Genomic DNA, 14,957 nt, shown 5'->3' with positions numbered 1-14,957 from the left:
CCGGTGCACTCACTGGCTGAGCGCAGTGTGGGCGACACCACACCAAGGGTTGTGATCCCCTTCCCGGTCATGAAAAAGACAAAATAATAATAATAATAATAATATCTTTATATATTTAAAATGTGTTGAGTTAGTGAATATTAGCATGGAGACATCCATTTTACTTTAAAATTATATCCTTATAACTTTGACATATTTATTGACTCTCTTCTATATAATCCATAGAACATTCAATAAACAGAAGATATCTTTAGACAATTAAGAAAACCTGCATAAATTGAATGCCAGGCATTGTACATAAATTAACTCTTTATTACATCACCCTAAAATTCTATTTATCCCTATTTGACAGATAGAAATACTAAAGTTCAAAGAGCTTAAACAACTTGCCCAAGCCCATATAAACAGTAATTGAGGCAGCTGGATCTCAAGCTCAGGTCTGCATAACCCCAAAACCTTTATGCCAATATGCCAGTGACTTCTCTACTGTAGGTAAAATAATACTAAAGTAAATAAGCCCTTTCCACTGAAAACTTGCTGAAATGCATCATTTTAAAACAAATTTCAAGTATTTTCAATAATTTTAAAACATTCATAAATATCACTTTGTTATTATTATTGAATAAATGATGAAAACATTGCTTAATGTATTTTACGAACATTACTCCTAAGAAAAAGTAAAAAGAAAAAAACAAAGCATGAGTGGTCTCTACCTTAGTCTTCCTTAAATCCCTTTTAAAAAATACCCTCCATTTTTTATAATATTTAATATTTTATAAAATCTAAGAATATGGTTTTGTATATTTAAGAATTTCAGCTTTTAAAATAATAAATGAGAGAGCAGAAGAACTAATTTACAAGAATATGACCTGTTTGGGCTGGTTCATGGCTGCTCAGTTGTCAGAGCTGAGGTGAGGCAAGAAGGTGACCTGTTGAGAAAAGGGATACGAATACTGGGAAAAATCTGCTCTTCTGGCTAAGGGGGTGACAATGTCATGAGTTAAAATCTCTTACTCCTATGGTGACCCCACGGACTTCATCAATTTTATGTCTCTGGATGATGAGGATGATACTTAAAACATAGATTCATGGTTTGAGGAGAAGGCCAATTTGGAGAATAAGTTTCCTGGGGAGAATGGGACAGGAGGGCTTTTTCAGGGCAAAACTCCTTTGAGAAAGGCTGATCTTTGAAAAGGCAAGCTATTGTTACACCTTTGAGACCAGTTGACAATACTTATTACAAAGAGGCAGACAAAGAAAATCTTGTGGAACAATCCATTTCATCAAATGCTCGTTCTTCCCTGGATGTCAAGGGAACCCTATCAAGAACTACTCCAGCCCAGCCTCAGAGAAGATCTGTTAGACTCTCTGCTCAGAAGGATTTGGAACAGAAAGAAAAACACCATGTAAATATGAAAGCTAAGAAATGTGCCACTCCTGTAATCACCAGTGAAATTCCACCCTCCAAAAAGTGAAAGTTTCTATCACAATGAAAAGAAGCCAAAAGAAGAGGAAGAAGGCAGTGCTTATCAAAATACTTCCAAAAAGAAGGAATGTTGCCCAGAGAAAGCCAAGGGCAGACATACTGTTTCTTGTACACCACCTGTAAGGCAAAAGGTTCTAAAAAGTACTGAGGAGCAAGAGTTGGAGAAGAGAATGAAAATGCAGCAGGAGGTGGTGGAGATGCGGAAAAAGAAATGAAGACCTCAAGAAACTTGCTCTTGCAGGAGCAGGACAACCTAGGAAGAAATCAGTCAGCCGGGCAACTGAATCAGTGGACTTCCACTTCTGCACAGATGAGCGAATCAAACCACATCCCAAGAACCAGGTGGAGTATAAGAAAGTGAACTTTGCGTCTAAACTACAAAAGCACCCTCTGTCTCCTGCCCGAGTGACTAAAGTATTTGTGTCATTATTAAGCCTTTCAACCTGTCCCAAGGAAAGAAAAGAACATTTGATGAAACAACTTCTACATATGTGCCCCTTGCACAGCAGGTCGAAGCCTTCCATAAATGAACACCTAACACATATCATTTGCAGAGCAAGCAGGATGATACCAGCCTGTTACCCTCCAAATCTTCTGTGACCAAGATCAGCAGAGACCCACAGACTCCCATACTGCAAACCAAACGGTGCACAAGGCCTGTGACCTGTGAAAATGCAGTAGATCAGGAGGCTGAGGAGCTTGAGAAACTGCAGCAACACAAATTCAAAGCACAGGAACTTGATCCCAGAATTCTTGAAGGCGGAACCATCTTGCCCAAAGAAACCACCTTGCCCTGAAACCACCCACCCAGCTTATTGGTTTTTATTTGGAAATTGAGAAAAGAATCCAGGATCGAGAGTCAAAGAAGAAATCAGAGGATGACCACTATGAATTTCATTCCAGACCTTGCCCTACTAAGATCTTAGAAGATATTGTGGGTGTTTCCGAAAAGAAGGTACTTCCAATCACAGTCCCCGAGTCACCAGCTTTTGCGTTGAAGAACAGAATCCGAATGCCCATCCAAGAAGATAAGAGGATGAATGGGTGGTGATAAGAGCTCAACCTGTGCCACATTTGGGGGTGCCTTTTAAGCCCCAGATCCCAGAGACAAGAACTGTGGAAATATTCCCTTTTTCCTTTGATTCTTGAGACAAAGAATATCAGTTACGAAAAGAGAAGAAAATAAAAGAACTTCAGAAAGGGGAGGTTCCAAATTCGAGGACGTTACCTCGCCTCATTTTGACACCATTAACCTGCCAGAGAAAAAGGGAAATAATGTGACTCAAATTGAGCCTTTCTACTTGGAGACTGACAAAAGAGGTGCTCCGAAGGCACAGACTTGGTACCAGCTGCAAGAAGAACTGAAATAGCAGAAGGAAGCAGTTTGCTTCAAGGCTTGTCCAAATACCGTCATCCCCCAGGAGCCCTTTGTTCCCAAGAAAGAGAAAAAATCAGTTGCTGAGGGCCTTTCTGGTCCGCTAGTCCAGGAACCTTTTCAGCCGCCACTGAGAAGAAAGCCAGGGAGTGGCAGGAGGTGGAACAGAGAAGGGCTGAGGTCGAAGCCCAGAAAGTCCAGCAATTGGAGGAAGAAGAGCAGAAGGAGGCGCTGGCTGGGCTATGGGAAGAACTGGTGCACAAGGCAGATCCAATATGCACGTACCAGGGTGTGGAGGTAAAGTCAAGCGACCAGCCTTTCACTGTGCCTGTGTCTCCCAAGTTCTCCACTCGGTTCCACTGCTAAGCTCAGCTGTGAGCTGCAGACACAGCAGACACGGGAGCTGCTATTTACATCACACCTAGAGCCTTCTTCATTTGTCACCAGGCATGGAGAGAACCGATTTCTCCAGACTTTTACCTGCTCATGCCTGACAGAGCATACCTGACAGCTGTGGGCTCCAATTTTGTTGAGAATTGTTTTCTTACATTATTTAGGCTAATAATGAGACTCAACTATGTATGTCTCAATCAGATTTTATGCAGTTATTTCCTTTAAAACCATCAGTGGTCCTTTAATATGGGTCTTAAAAACTCTGACTAGAATTTAAAGTTCCTGTGTCAGCAAAGAGTAGTTTCTATTGTTACCCCTTACCCCCCACCCCTTTCTTTTTCTATTTTAATTAGAAAATAAAGATAGTTAAATCCCAAGCTAAGGTTTAAGTCATGGTTTAAATGAGGAATAATTGATACATCAGATTCTTTCCTCACCTCTGCACAAAGTGAATTTATAGTTAAGGAGCCCCTTGCTATGAGTGTAGAAAACCTCATAGACAGCACCAGTGAGGAAGACTGCACAGGCTCCTGGGGAACCTTACGGCAGCCGTTTGGCAAGCTTTGGGCAGAGCTGCTCCTAATAATGGGACGGTGCAGCATATATTAAGACCTGGCCTGGAAAAAACATGTTTTGTCTCCCCCTCCTTGAAAAAAATAATGTATATTAACTGTCTGAACAAGTAATTAGGGTAATTGACAATTACCCTAACTCTGCCTTTTTAACCTTTTGAAATGATTTTATTAGTAATTATTGTAGTGCTATCTTAGTAACAATGATGGAATCCACGGGCAGTTTTCTTTTAACATGTTTGTCATACATTTCAACACGTTTTTAAATTATAAGATTATTTTCAAAAGATAAAGTATATACAATGTGACTTCTATAGTGGGTCCCTTCACTGTCTGAGACCTTTAATGATTGACCTTTAGGAAGGAGAGACCCACTTGGCTATAACTCTTGGGTCACAGCCTTGGAGACTGCAGAGATTGTACCCCTACTTGATTCCTGCCTTCCCCCAGATCCCTACTGTGTGAGGAATAAGGAGACGCAGAGATGAGTATACAACTTGAGACTTAAGGGTATCTGTTTACTGCCTAAAGTCTTCTCTATTTCTAAAAAATCTTTGATCTGTTAATTTTATTTACAAATTTCTAATTATTTTTATATTTCTTTTTCACCTCTGTGCTTTTGTGATTATTTCCAGCCCTTGCATTCTATGATTTTACTAAATCTAGGGCGTAATTTGAATTTATCCTTTTTATCCAATATATTCCTGATACTAGCTTTTGTCTTTGATTTATATCTTCCTTTGAAATACCAAATGATAAAAAATAATCAGTTAGTTGAAAGTTCTAGGCTCATTAACCAACTTTTTACCTATATTAAATTATAAAGCAATTCACATGGGTTGGAGATGGGGAGGGGGAAAAAAGCAGAAATATTTCAAAGTTTGTTTAAAACACCAATTGCTTTTATTTCAACCCAACAATGTTGGATTGGACAAAACCATGTTATAGCTCTTTTGTTCATTTAAGACTTTATTTGTTAGTTTTTAAAAATTTTGTTTTACTGTTTTTTAGAAAAAATAGATTTGCTTAGTTCTGCCTAGAAGTAGGCTTTTGCCATAAAATTTGGTGAAAAGAATTTTCTTTTCTTTTCTTTTTTTACTGGTTTTGTATCTATTCAGTTCTTTAGACTGTAAAGTTTAGGAGATTTAAAAGAAAAATTATTTATTTTCACATGTAGGATGAATTCTTACAATAGGAAACAGAATGTATCCCCAGGAAATATGTAACATAGGAAAGATAACAATTATGGGGAAAGGTCAAACTGAATAGATACACTGCTAATAAGATAGTAAATAATTTCAAAATGGTAGTCAGTAAACCTGGATGCTCCTGGCTCAAGCCGTTTAACACTTATTCTTAACTAAAAAGCCCAGTAATCCCAAACAATATGTCTCAATGGATCTATGAATGTCACCAGTTTCATAATATGTTTTTGTTTTTGTTTAAACAATGTGTTCTGGTGTTCATTTCTTTTTTACTATCTGTGTTTATGTCTCATTAAGCCATACAGGAAATCCGCTACTTGTTTATAATCCTTTGCCTTTGGAAAAGACAAAAAGACAACATTTTTTTCTAATACAATTTTACATTTTTCAGTCTCTTATTATATGAGTAACTTCCAAAAAATTATCTTTACAAAGATTTTAAAAAGTTCTGTCACTTCAAAAGAGTAGCCATTAACTCAATTTGAATTTCTTTTAAAAATCTAATTGAAGAAATCAAAGGGATATTGGATGCTTTCATTTAATTTTGGAAGATATTTTAATTCTATACTTTATTCAGAAGAAAACTACAGCATAGTTCTAGCAGAAGTAAAATTAGAGAAAGGATGAATTGTTTTTCTAAATAATTAGACACTTATTAAAGCATCTTTCATCTAAGACATTGCACTCCTCTTCCTGTATTACAGCTTTTCTTTAAAAAAAAAAAAAACACTTGGAAAAATACCACTTCCTGCTATCTCCCTAGTTTACTTCTACTTGGCTCCAGTCATTTTAGCCTAATACCAAGCTTAATAAACACCCACCTTTGGCATGTTTTTGTGTTTATGCATTTACATATTTTTCTCACTTTTTCTTTGTTTACTTTTTCATTCATCCCTTTTAATATATTTTATACTTTGTGAAAAGAGTGTGATTTTGTCTTTTTTTGCCTTAAAAATTTGAACTAGCTTCCAGTCAAGATGGTGGAATAGATGGTCCCCAGCATCACTCTCTCCCACAAATCAACCAATTTACAACTATAAAAAACCAACAGCAGCCAAGCTAGGGCTGCTAGAGCTCAGAGGAAGAGGAGGAGAGACCTATGGAGTGCGTGAAGGTGGGAGAAGCCATGATGAGAGAAAGAAAAAATTGCTCGGACCATTTTGAGCCCCACTTGCATCCATGCTGGAGCTGCTGAGCAAACAGAGCAGGAGTCAGCAAAAGCTGCAGCTGTGCCCTTCAGATGAAGTTGCTTGGAGATGGCAGGAGAGAAGAGGGCCTTGGTGGGCCCCTGCAAGTAAGACCACTAATAGGGATCCTGTGGACCCACATAGGAGAGAGGAGCCACAACAACTGAAAAAAAGGAGCCACTCAGAAGCTGGTGAGTCATTGCAAAGGACTGAAGCACCACCTGTCCCATGGGGAGTGTTTGCAGCCTGGGCGGGAGGGGAGGTGGGCCCACTGGGGGAACAGTGGGGTACAGCAAGAACAGCTGACCTGCCTCCCAATCAGCACAGGGCCACTCAGAGGAGACTGGTCAGGAGTATAGAATTGCTTGGGGTGCAGTTTGATGGAAAGACTCAGGCACAGACCGGAGTTTCTATACAACCCAGGTGCACCAGATTGCATGAGAGCTGGAAATACCTATAAAGCCAACCATAAAACCCTGAGCTGCACAAAAATCCTTCCCCAGGGAATCAGCAGCAAAACAGCAATTTAGTTCAACCACAGAGCTCAAGTACTGGTCCCCACAGGAAGTTCCCCCATTTTAGAAGTAAGCAAAAGACAGCAAATTAGTTCCAGTGCAGAGTTCGAATGGTGGGAAAAGCAAATAATCCAACATAGAACTAAAAGAAAAAACGAAGTACCCACAACCAGAGACAAAGTCTCATATTAACTAGTAAAGGTCTCATTTCACCAAAGAACATCTATAACACCTAGAAGGACTGAAAGTCCCCTGGGTTACCAAGCCAGAAAGAGGGGAAGGCCAGGAGTCTCAGCAATGCCCCCTGATACCCACAATCAATCCCAAGGGTGGGGGACGAGGGCTTTGGCCACACGCTCCTGATACATGCAGCCAGTCCAGTGATGACCACTGAGCCACCATAGGAAGCACCCCAGGCCCTCCCGAGCTGGGGTGGTGGGGGGCCTTGGGCTTTGGCCATACACACCCAACACTTGCAACCAGCCCAGCGACAACCACCAAGCCGCAGCAAGAAGGGTCCCAGGTTCCTGAGCTGGGATGGTGGGGGGTGAGGGCTTTTGCCACACCCCTCTGACATCTGCACCCAGCCAGGTGATGACCAAGCCCCCTGGTCTCCACTGTGGGAATGAGGGGGGTGCCACAGGCCTCAATCCTGCTCCTTCTCCTTCCTCCTTCTTCCATCCCATTTCCTTTCTCTTTCTCCTCTTCCTCTCCCTCCCAAAAGCTCTGCAAAAACATCCTAGAATATAAAAAATAATATTAATAAAATTACACTTTCTTTAAAAAAAATTGAACTAAAAATCATGCCTATATATGTTATAGGTCTTCATCTTTCATCTGTATTGATTGATTAAAAAAGAAAAAAATGCTCCATGTTCCTCAAGTAACAGAAGTCAAGCAAGAAAAAGGCCACCCACTTTATCACATGAGACTTTATTATCACCTTTAATCATTTGATTGCATCCTTATATTTATCTTGTTAGGTAAATATTAGGATAGAGTCTTCCTAGCAGGAAATAATAGTAACTATTACAAGACATCTAAAGCAAATATAAAATTAAAAGAGAGAATTGCATTAGAAATCCACTAGAATTCTAATTTTACGCACACACACACACAATGCAAGACACATACATACACAATGTATAGTCAGTCGTGGGACTTTATGCATTATAAACCTTGCTACAACTTAGACAGCTTTGTTCTTTTTGAGATGGATAATGTGTTAGCAATATAATAGAGGGATTTTGTGCCACGTAAACCAAGAATTTAGAATGCAAACCATTGGACCCACAGGATAGGTTTGTTTTATCTCAGCTTGGAAGAAAAGGACCTATGAAAACAAACCAATTTGCTTCCAATCCAAATTATCAACTGGAGAGATTCTTCAACAGAATACCAGAAACAGATGTGAATGCCTTTTCTCCATGACTGCAAGCCAGTAGATGATTTCTTGCCATTTTATCCCTTTATGATAAAACCTCAAGCTCCCATCCACACCAGGAGAGAGGAAAACCCCAGAAGAAATATGATACCATTTGGCTCAAGGTTGGTTTTTTTTTTTTTTTTTTTTTTTTTTTTTTTTCCCATCTTCCCTGTAGATACTGGATGCATTACTAGGTCTCTCAACTGTGTGCTTTACACTGACTATGTTTTGAGGATATTGCCTCATTAGAACATATTTTCCTCAGTCTGCAAAAGGAGCTGGCTTTCTTTATTCTGAAGATTTGACATATTAAGCATCCTTCCACTTCTAAAAGGAGTGGGGGCTCATGTAGTAATGATTTTATTTACAAAAATGATTGAATTTTCTTTTGAGAACAATTTGTTTTTCTGGAGCCTGTATTTTCCAGAAGAAGCTAATGTGTTAGCGTTTGAATCTTTGGAAACATGAGTTCAAACTTGGCCCATAGTAAGCAATAAGCAACAATGTTTGGCCAGGTCTCAAATTATTCTCTGTGTTTCTACACCATCATACCCCATGCACAACTCAACACCATTAACACAACTGGAAACATCTGCTGGACAAAAATCCCAGATTTGAGTGGAGAGGATAGCCAAGTACCATCAATACCTCAGTAACAGAAAACCAAAACTTACCACTGATATTCAAAATCAAAGCCAGGAAACTTCCAGATTCACATAGATTGGTGGGGGATCTGGCCAATGGGCTCTAGAATTCTTTATAGAAATCTGGATTTTTTTTTTTTAAGAAAACTATGCTGTTCACTTACATTCACAGCTATTTGCCTACTTGGGTGGGCCCCTTTCTGAAGATAAATTTGTGAAGCCATATCACCTCTAAAAGCACATAGGTTGTAGGTTTCAAGGTGGTGCAAAATGTCCTAGATCCTTATGAACTTAAATGCAACCACAAATGTCCTGGAATGTGAAAAAGGGTAGGACTGAAAAACACTAGAGGGTAAAATGATCATAGTTTATAACTACATGGAACCATTTTCAACAACTTTCCTGCCTTGTTTTTAGCAACTCATTTCTCTCCATTCTCCATTATTAAAAAAAGAAAAAGAAAAAAAAAACATAAAATACTTAAGTAATGGATATTTCAGTAAGATATTAAACCCCAAATCATTTGCTGAGAGGATGTTTTTAAGTCTGATACTTGCCTTGGTATGGAGTTCATCACCTTACAGCACCCTATGAAGGAATCTTAACTCTCAACCAGGCTTCTCATAATTACACCCATTTTACAGATTGTGATTTCCATTTTATACAGTTTTAAAATATTGCAACAAATACATGCTCTACTTTATGTAATCAAGAAAACTTAAAAGAAAAATGAGGCTTTTTCTTAAGAAGTTGTTCTTAAGAAACAGGTTATTCATGAATGCCTAAGAACAAGTGTACATGGGTGTGTGTTTAGGACCAAGAGTAAAGTAAAAAAGGAGAGTTTAAACATACCAAACAGTTTTACCCGAAAGAATGATACCAACAAATATCTTCCATAAGATATAAAAGTGATCAATTGTTGCATCTGAGGGAGAAATATGAGCAGAGTCAAAGAGAGGTCATAGGGAAAAATGGTAGAAAGATGACCCCATTCAACACTCATATGTCAAGATCCTCCTAGTTAGGCTAAAGGCAGAGTCTAACAGCCATGCCTTCTTTTTGATAGGCACAGTTTGGTTTGGAAAAAGCAGAGTCAAGCCTCATCAGTATCAGTTCCCTGGTGTGGACAAAGTAAGGGAAAACAGAGAAACTGAGTAACTGCAGTGATTTAGTCTGTCAAAGGGCTTACACAAAATTTCCACTGCTTCACAGTAAGCCCAAGTACAAGAATGACCCATGCTTAGAATTGACTGCTACTGAGGCTTGAGATTCAAAAGGATGGGGCAAAGCAAGTTAGTGATTCCAGACTAAAACTGAGTAAGAGGTACATTGCTCCTGGAGTCCTAGCAAAGCTCTAATCGTAAAATCCAAGGAATTTTAGAGCTAAAGAGAATGGAAATTATCTAGTCTTATTTTCTAACCTTTTACTTGAGGATGCAAAGTGGAAAAAGGACTGAACCAGTTCCGGAATCTAGGCCTCCCAACTCCCAGTTCAGTCTTATTTCTACACCACAGTCATGCCTAGGTGAGTCAGGGGTCATTGAGTAGATCAAACCAATGGCATCCCTAGCTAAGCCCTGGCTAGTGCAAGGTTGGTTCTACATGTCTCTTTGCCTAGAAGGTTCAAGTAAATTGAGTACCCACAATCCTAAAAATCTCATCTGCTTATTTCAGTTTTTTTGTGTGTGTTCCTGTAATGTCTGTTTTTTCACAGCTTTAGGAAGCTGAGAAATACTGCAGTTTAAGAAAGAAAATCGTAGAGTAAATACTGAGTAAAGGAAAAGTCATTTCACAGAAAAGTTTTCTCAAAAATTAATTTGCTGATTATGAGTTTACTGAATAATCTTTAATTACTTTAAGTTGGGCCTGAGATGTCTACAGACAGTTTTTAGCAAAAGCAAAGTGAAGTAGATGTGTCCACCTTTGGGTACATTGTAAATCTCAACATTCATCCCAAGGATCACCTCTGCTAGGGTTTGAATGTGTTCCCCAAAAAGCATGTGTCAGAAACTTAATCCCCAATATTGGGAAGTGAGGCCTAATGAGAGGTGATTAGACCACACGGGTTCTGCCCTCATAAATAGATTAACACCATTATCATGGAGTGGGTCCTTATAAAAGGCCAAGTTTGGCCCCCTTTATGCTCTCTGACTTACTGTCTCTTGCCCTTTCACTTTCTGCCACAGGATGATGCAGAAAGAAGGCCCTCACCAGATGCTGTCTCCTTGATCTTGAATTTCTCAGCATCTAGAGCCATGAGCCCTTCTGTTTATTATAAATTACCTAGCCTGTGATATTCTGTTATAGCAGCACAGAACAGACTAAGGCAAACTCCAAAGAGGATATGTGGGCAGCAGCCCCCAGGCGTACATGTCCGGGTATTTATACCGGTTAGACATGAATGGGACTGTGGGGCAGGGTCAAATACACAGCTATTGAGGGAGTCAGAGTCCAAGAGTTCTGACCCACAGCCCTCCTGTCCCCATTTCCTCCAGCCAACACCCACACACACTGCACACAACCATGAAACCAAGAGCTCTTAAAGAGGTCACTGCTTCTGTGGTTAGCAGTGCATTGGATGTATCTTGAATGCCCAGAATTTTATAAACAGCAAATTTATTTATCATTCAGGCCATACTATTCTTTCAACTAAACTGCACTTATATTTGCTATTACATGAAGTGATCATTTAATGATTGGACAACTTCTATAAATTAGTGAATTCAATTAAACCAAAAGCTAAACATCATGAGATACATACATGTGAATTTTTTCCTACTCCTTTACCTCCTTGTTATAAATTGATGACAGCATAGAACAGCATTTCTCTGAGTACCCTATTATAAATCCTATCTGTTCTGCATGAATGATCAGGACAAGCTACTTTTGGGTTAATATGCACCAAAATAATAATAATAATAATAATAATAACAACAATAATAATAATAATAATAAAACAAATAAATAAAGGAAAGTACAAAAGGCTTAAATTATCTGTCTCCTTAACTAGATAAGTCAAAGAATAATAAAAGTAGAAAAGCCCTAAAACTTTTCTCTGGTCTATAATGAAGTTTTCTCTAGAATGAGGCAAAATGAAAAAACATAGCAAATTTTTGCAAAAGCTAAATTTTCCCTGATTTCAAATATCTTACTACCAGGCAGCAAAATGTCATTTCATTTAGGAAATAAGGAAGATACGAGAGAGTAAGCTTGTTTTTAATGTTACACTTGGCAAAATAAAATACCAGCCTTTCCATTTAATAGTAATTTAACTTCTCTGATTTTCAGTTGCCTTATCTAAAAATGCAATAATAATTTCCCTAACAACCTCAGAGAGGTGTTGTGAAAGTCAATTAAAATAATGAATGTACAAGTAATGTAAATAAATATGAATATTTAATGTACAGCTGCCAACTATCATTGTCATTATGGCTGCCAACTGTGTACTATAAGCAAGGGGAAGCAAATGGGAAAGTTCTAGATGAGAAGAGGCAGAGTAGAATAGCTTTAACTCCATTGGTGGTGTAGACGCTTTTGAAATTTTTTTTTTTTTCCTTTTTGTCTTTTTTCATGACCGGCAACGGATTGCAACCCTCAGTGTCGCGCCCGTACCGGACCGGGACCAGCCATGGGACCGCAACCCTCGGTGTTGCTCCCGCCCCTTGCTCAGCCAGTGAGCGGCCGGTCTGTATGTGGGATCCGAACCCTCGGCGGGAGCGCCACCGCGCTTCCCAAGCGGTGCACTATAGCAGTGCGCCACCAGGCCGGCCCTAAAATTTTTAATGGTGGGCCCTTTTTAGTTAAACTTCCTCTGGAAACGCTTCCTGAAGGCTATGCAGTCTGGGAAGTCTTAGACTTGTCTACAGAGATAGGAGAGGGTATGCTTTTCCATTGAGCAGAAACTCAAGAGTAAAGACAAAGAGACAGAAATAAGTGAAATTTCAGTTCAGGATGGTGAGGACGGGCCCAGCTGAAGGGGGAAGTTCAATATTGGGAGAACTGGGAGATACAGTTCAATACATTAAGTGAAGCCAATTTTGAAAGCCAAACTAGGGCATTTGTATTTGTTCTGGGAAACAATAGGAAGCCACTGACTGAAGTTGGAGGGGAAAGGAATGGCACATAGAAAGTGGTATGTATGCTTTATCATATAGGACATGGGGCCTCCTAAAACATAAGTGTAAATAAAGAACCTCTGGAGATCTCATGAGGTCTCATTTTTAAGTGAGATGAGAAATAGATCCAGCAAAAGGGTGAGAGGGTAGACCTAAGAGTTTTAGTGACCCAGGAATCCAAAAGGAGGAGAGAATTTCAAAAAGAGCATAGACCATAGTTTAAATTGTTTAAAAAAATTTCAAAAGGTTATGAGAACTTCCACAGCTTTTTCAAGATACAAATTCTATGTCCAGATGTCCTACAGAAGCCAAAATAACAAACTTTTGATATTGGACTTCTTTGGTGTATTTTTGCAACAAATATTTGTTGCAAAATACTATTTATTTCCTTAGATAAAAGAATATATAAATATGGCTAATATCTTTCTTATTAGAGGATCATTTAGGAAGAAAACATGTAAATGAAAGACTAAGTTATAATTTTCCTGAGTCTATTTATTTCATTTAATCCTTTTTCTTCCAATTGACGAGAAACAGCAGGTACACCAGCAAAAGCACTAAGTAGGAAGGCAGAATACCTAAGTTCCTGTCCCAGTTCTGCCACTGATTAGCTGGAAGGGAAAATCATCTGATTTTCCTATGTTAGTTTCCTCCTTTTTAAAATGATGAGGCTAAACAAGTTAATCTCTAAGGTTTCTTTTTAAATCATGGTGTTAAACAAGTTAACTACTAAGAGTTTTCCAATGTTAACATTTTCAGTTGTAATTTCTTAGACCTGAGACTTTACAGTGAGTTTTCAACTGTCTGGTCTAGGCACTTGTAGATAAAAGTGCTTTGGGGGAAAAAATGAATCTGTCTATAAGACTCTGGAAAACAGGGTCTGCTTTTTTCACTTTTGTGTAAAACTGTTTTTATGAGTTGGTTTCAACATTGTTCAGGAGATGAAAGCCATGGAACTGACTATTCTAAAGAAAATAAAGTACTAAATCCCATTTGAATCTATGGAGACAAATGCTAAAGGAAGAAAATAATATTTAAGATAAAATAAACTACAACTTGAAAATTCCAACCTATGTGAAACCTATAGTTAGAGTTCTTGTTTTCACAAATTTTGCTTAGAGAATATTTTTCCATTAAGGATATATACATATAAGTGTGTGTGTGTCTGTATGTGTGCTGTATATACACATATGAGTACACGTACACAGATGTTCAGAATCAAGACACATTTCCAATGTGTGTGTGTGTATGTATGTCAGAGAGAGAAAGACAGCAAGACAGCATATGTTACGCACATATTATAGAAAATAAAGTTTGATAAAGTATCCTTCATCCTTAGTGATATGAGGTATATCAAACTTCAGAATAAAGAAAAAACTGTGGTTACAAATATGTTTTCTTCTATTCAGAAAAATAAAGTCAGTTGTTTGTATATTGAAGTTATATTTTGGGTGTCAAATATCTAATTGATGGTTGACCTTACTTTTATAGAGATTTAATACATTTCCCAAATTTAGACCTTAAAAATGTATCTAATGTTTATTGGCTCCTGAGAAATTATTTTAAGGATATAACCTAATAAAAAAATTCAGAGATTATAGTTGATAACAAACTGAATTAAAACATGTACTTCTATTGTTATTTGATTGGTTCTTGTGGTTTTCATTTAAAGAAACCTGACACTAAAACTAGAGCTATAGTTTGTAGAAACTAAAAAGTAAATATCTAAACAAACTTATCACGTTACTATCATAACATTGGATATAGTTCTGGGCTGTGCAATTTAAATTGATACAGGTGATCTAGAATGACTCAGAGGAAATAGCTGCAGGCCTCCTGTGGGAAAGACAAAGGAACAGATTGAATAGCTTGAGTTTCCACTCTGCACCCATGGCTCATTCACGTGTCATAAGTTACAGGTGTTCCAGGATATTCACCAGCTCAGTCCTCACAGCAACAGGTTGCGCCTGGAGACTTCAGAAGGTCAGCTTCTGCCTCAAGCAACTTCCTGCACCTATCCCAACCTGCTGTACAAATAT

At 38.3% G+C, this 14,957-nt stretch overlaps 1 pseudogene; it reads left to right on the top strand.

Moving 5' to 3' along the window:
* The first annotated feature begins 990 nt into the window (after positions 1-990).
* LOC103597680 lies at positions 991-3,227 on the top strand (annotated as a pseudogene).
* The last annotated feature ends 11,730 nt before the right edge of the window (positions 3,228-14,957 follow it).

This window comes from Galeopterus variegatus, unplaced genomic scaffold (assembly GCF_000696425.1).
Source record: "Galeopterus variegatus unplaced genomic scaffold, G_variegatus-3.0.2 Scaffold2390, whole genome shotgun sequence".
NCBI lineage: Eukaryota > Metazoa > Chordata > Mammalia > Dermoptera > Cynocephalidae > Galeopterus > Galeopterus variegatus.
The sequence above is the reverse complement of the archived record's forward strand: the minus strand, read 5'-3'. Positions and strand labels throughout refer to the sequence as shown.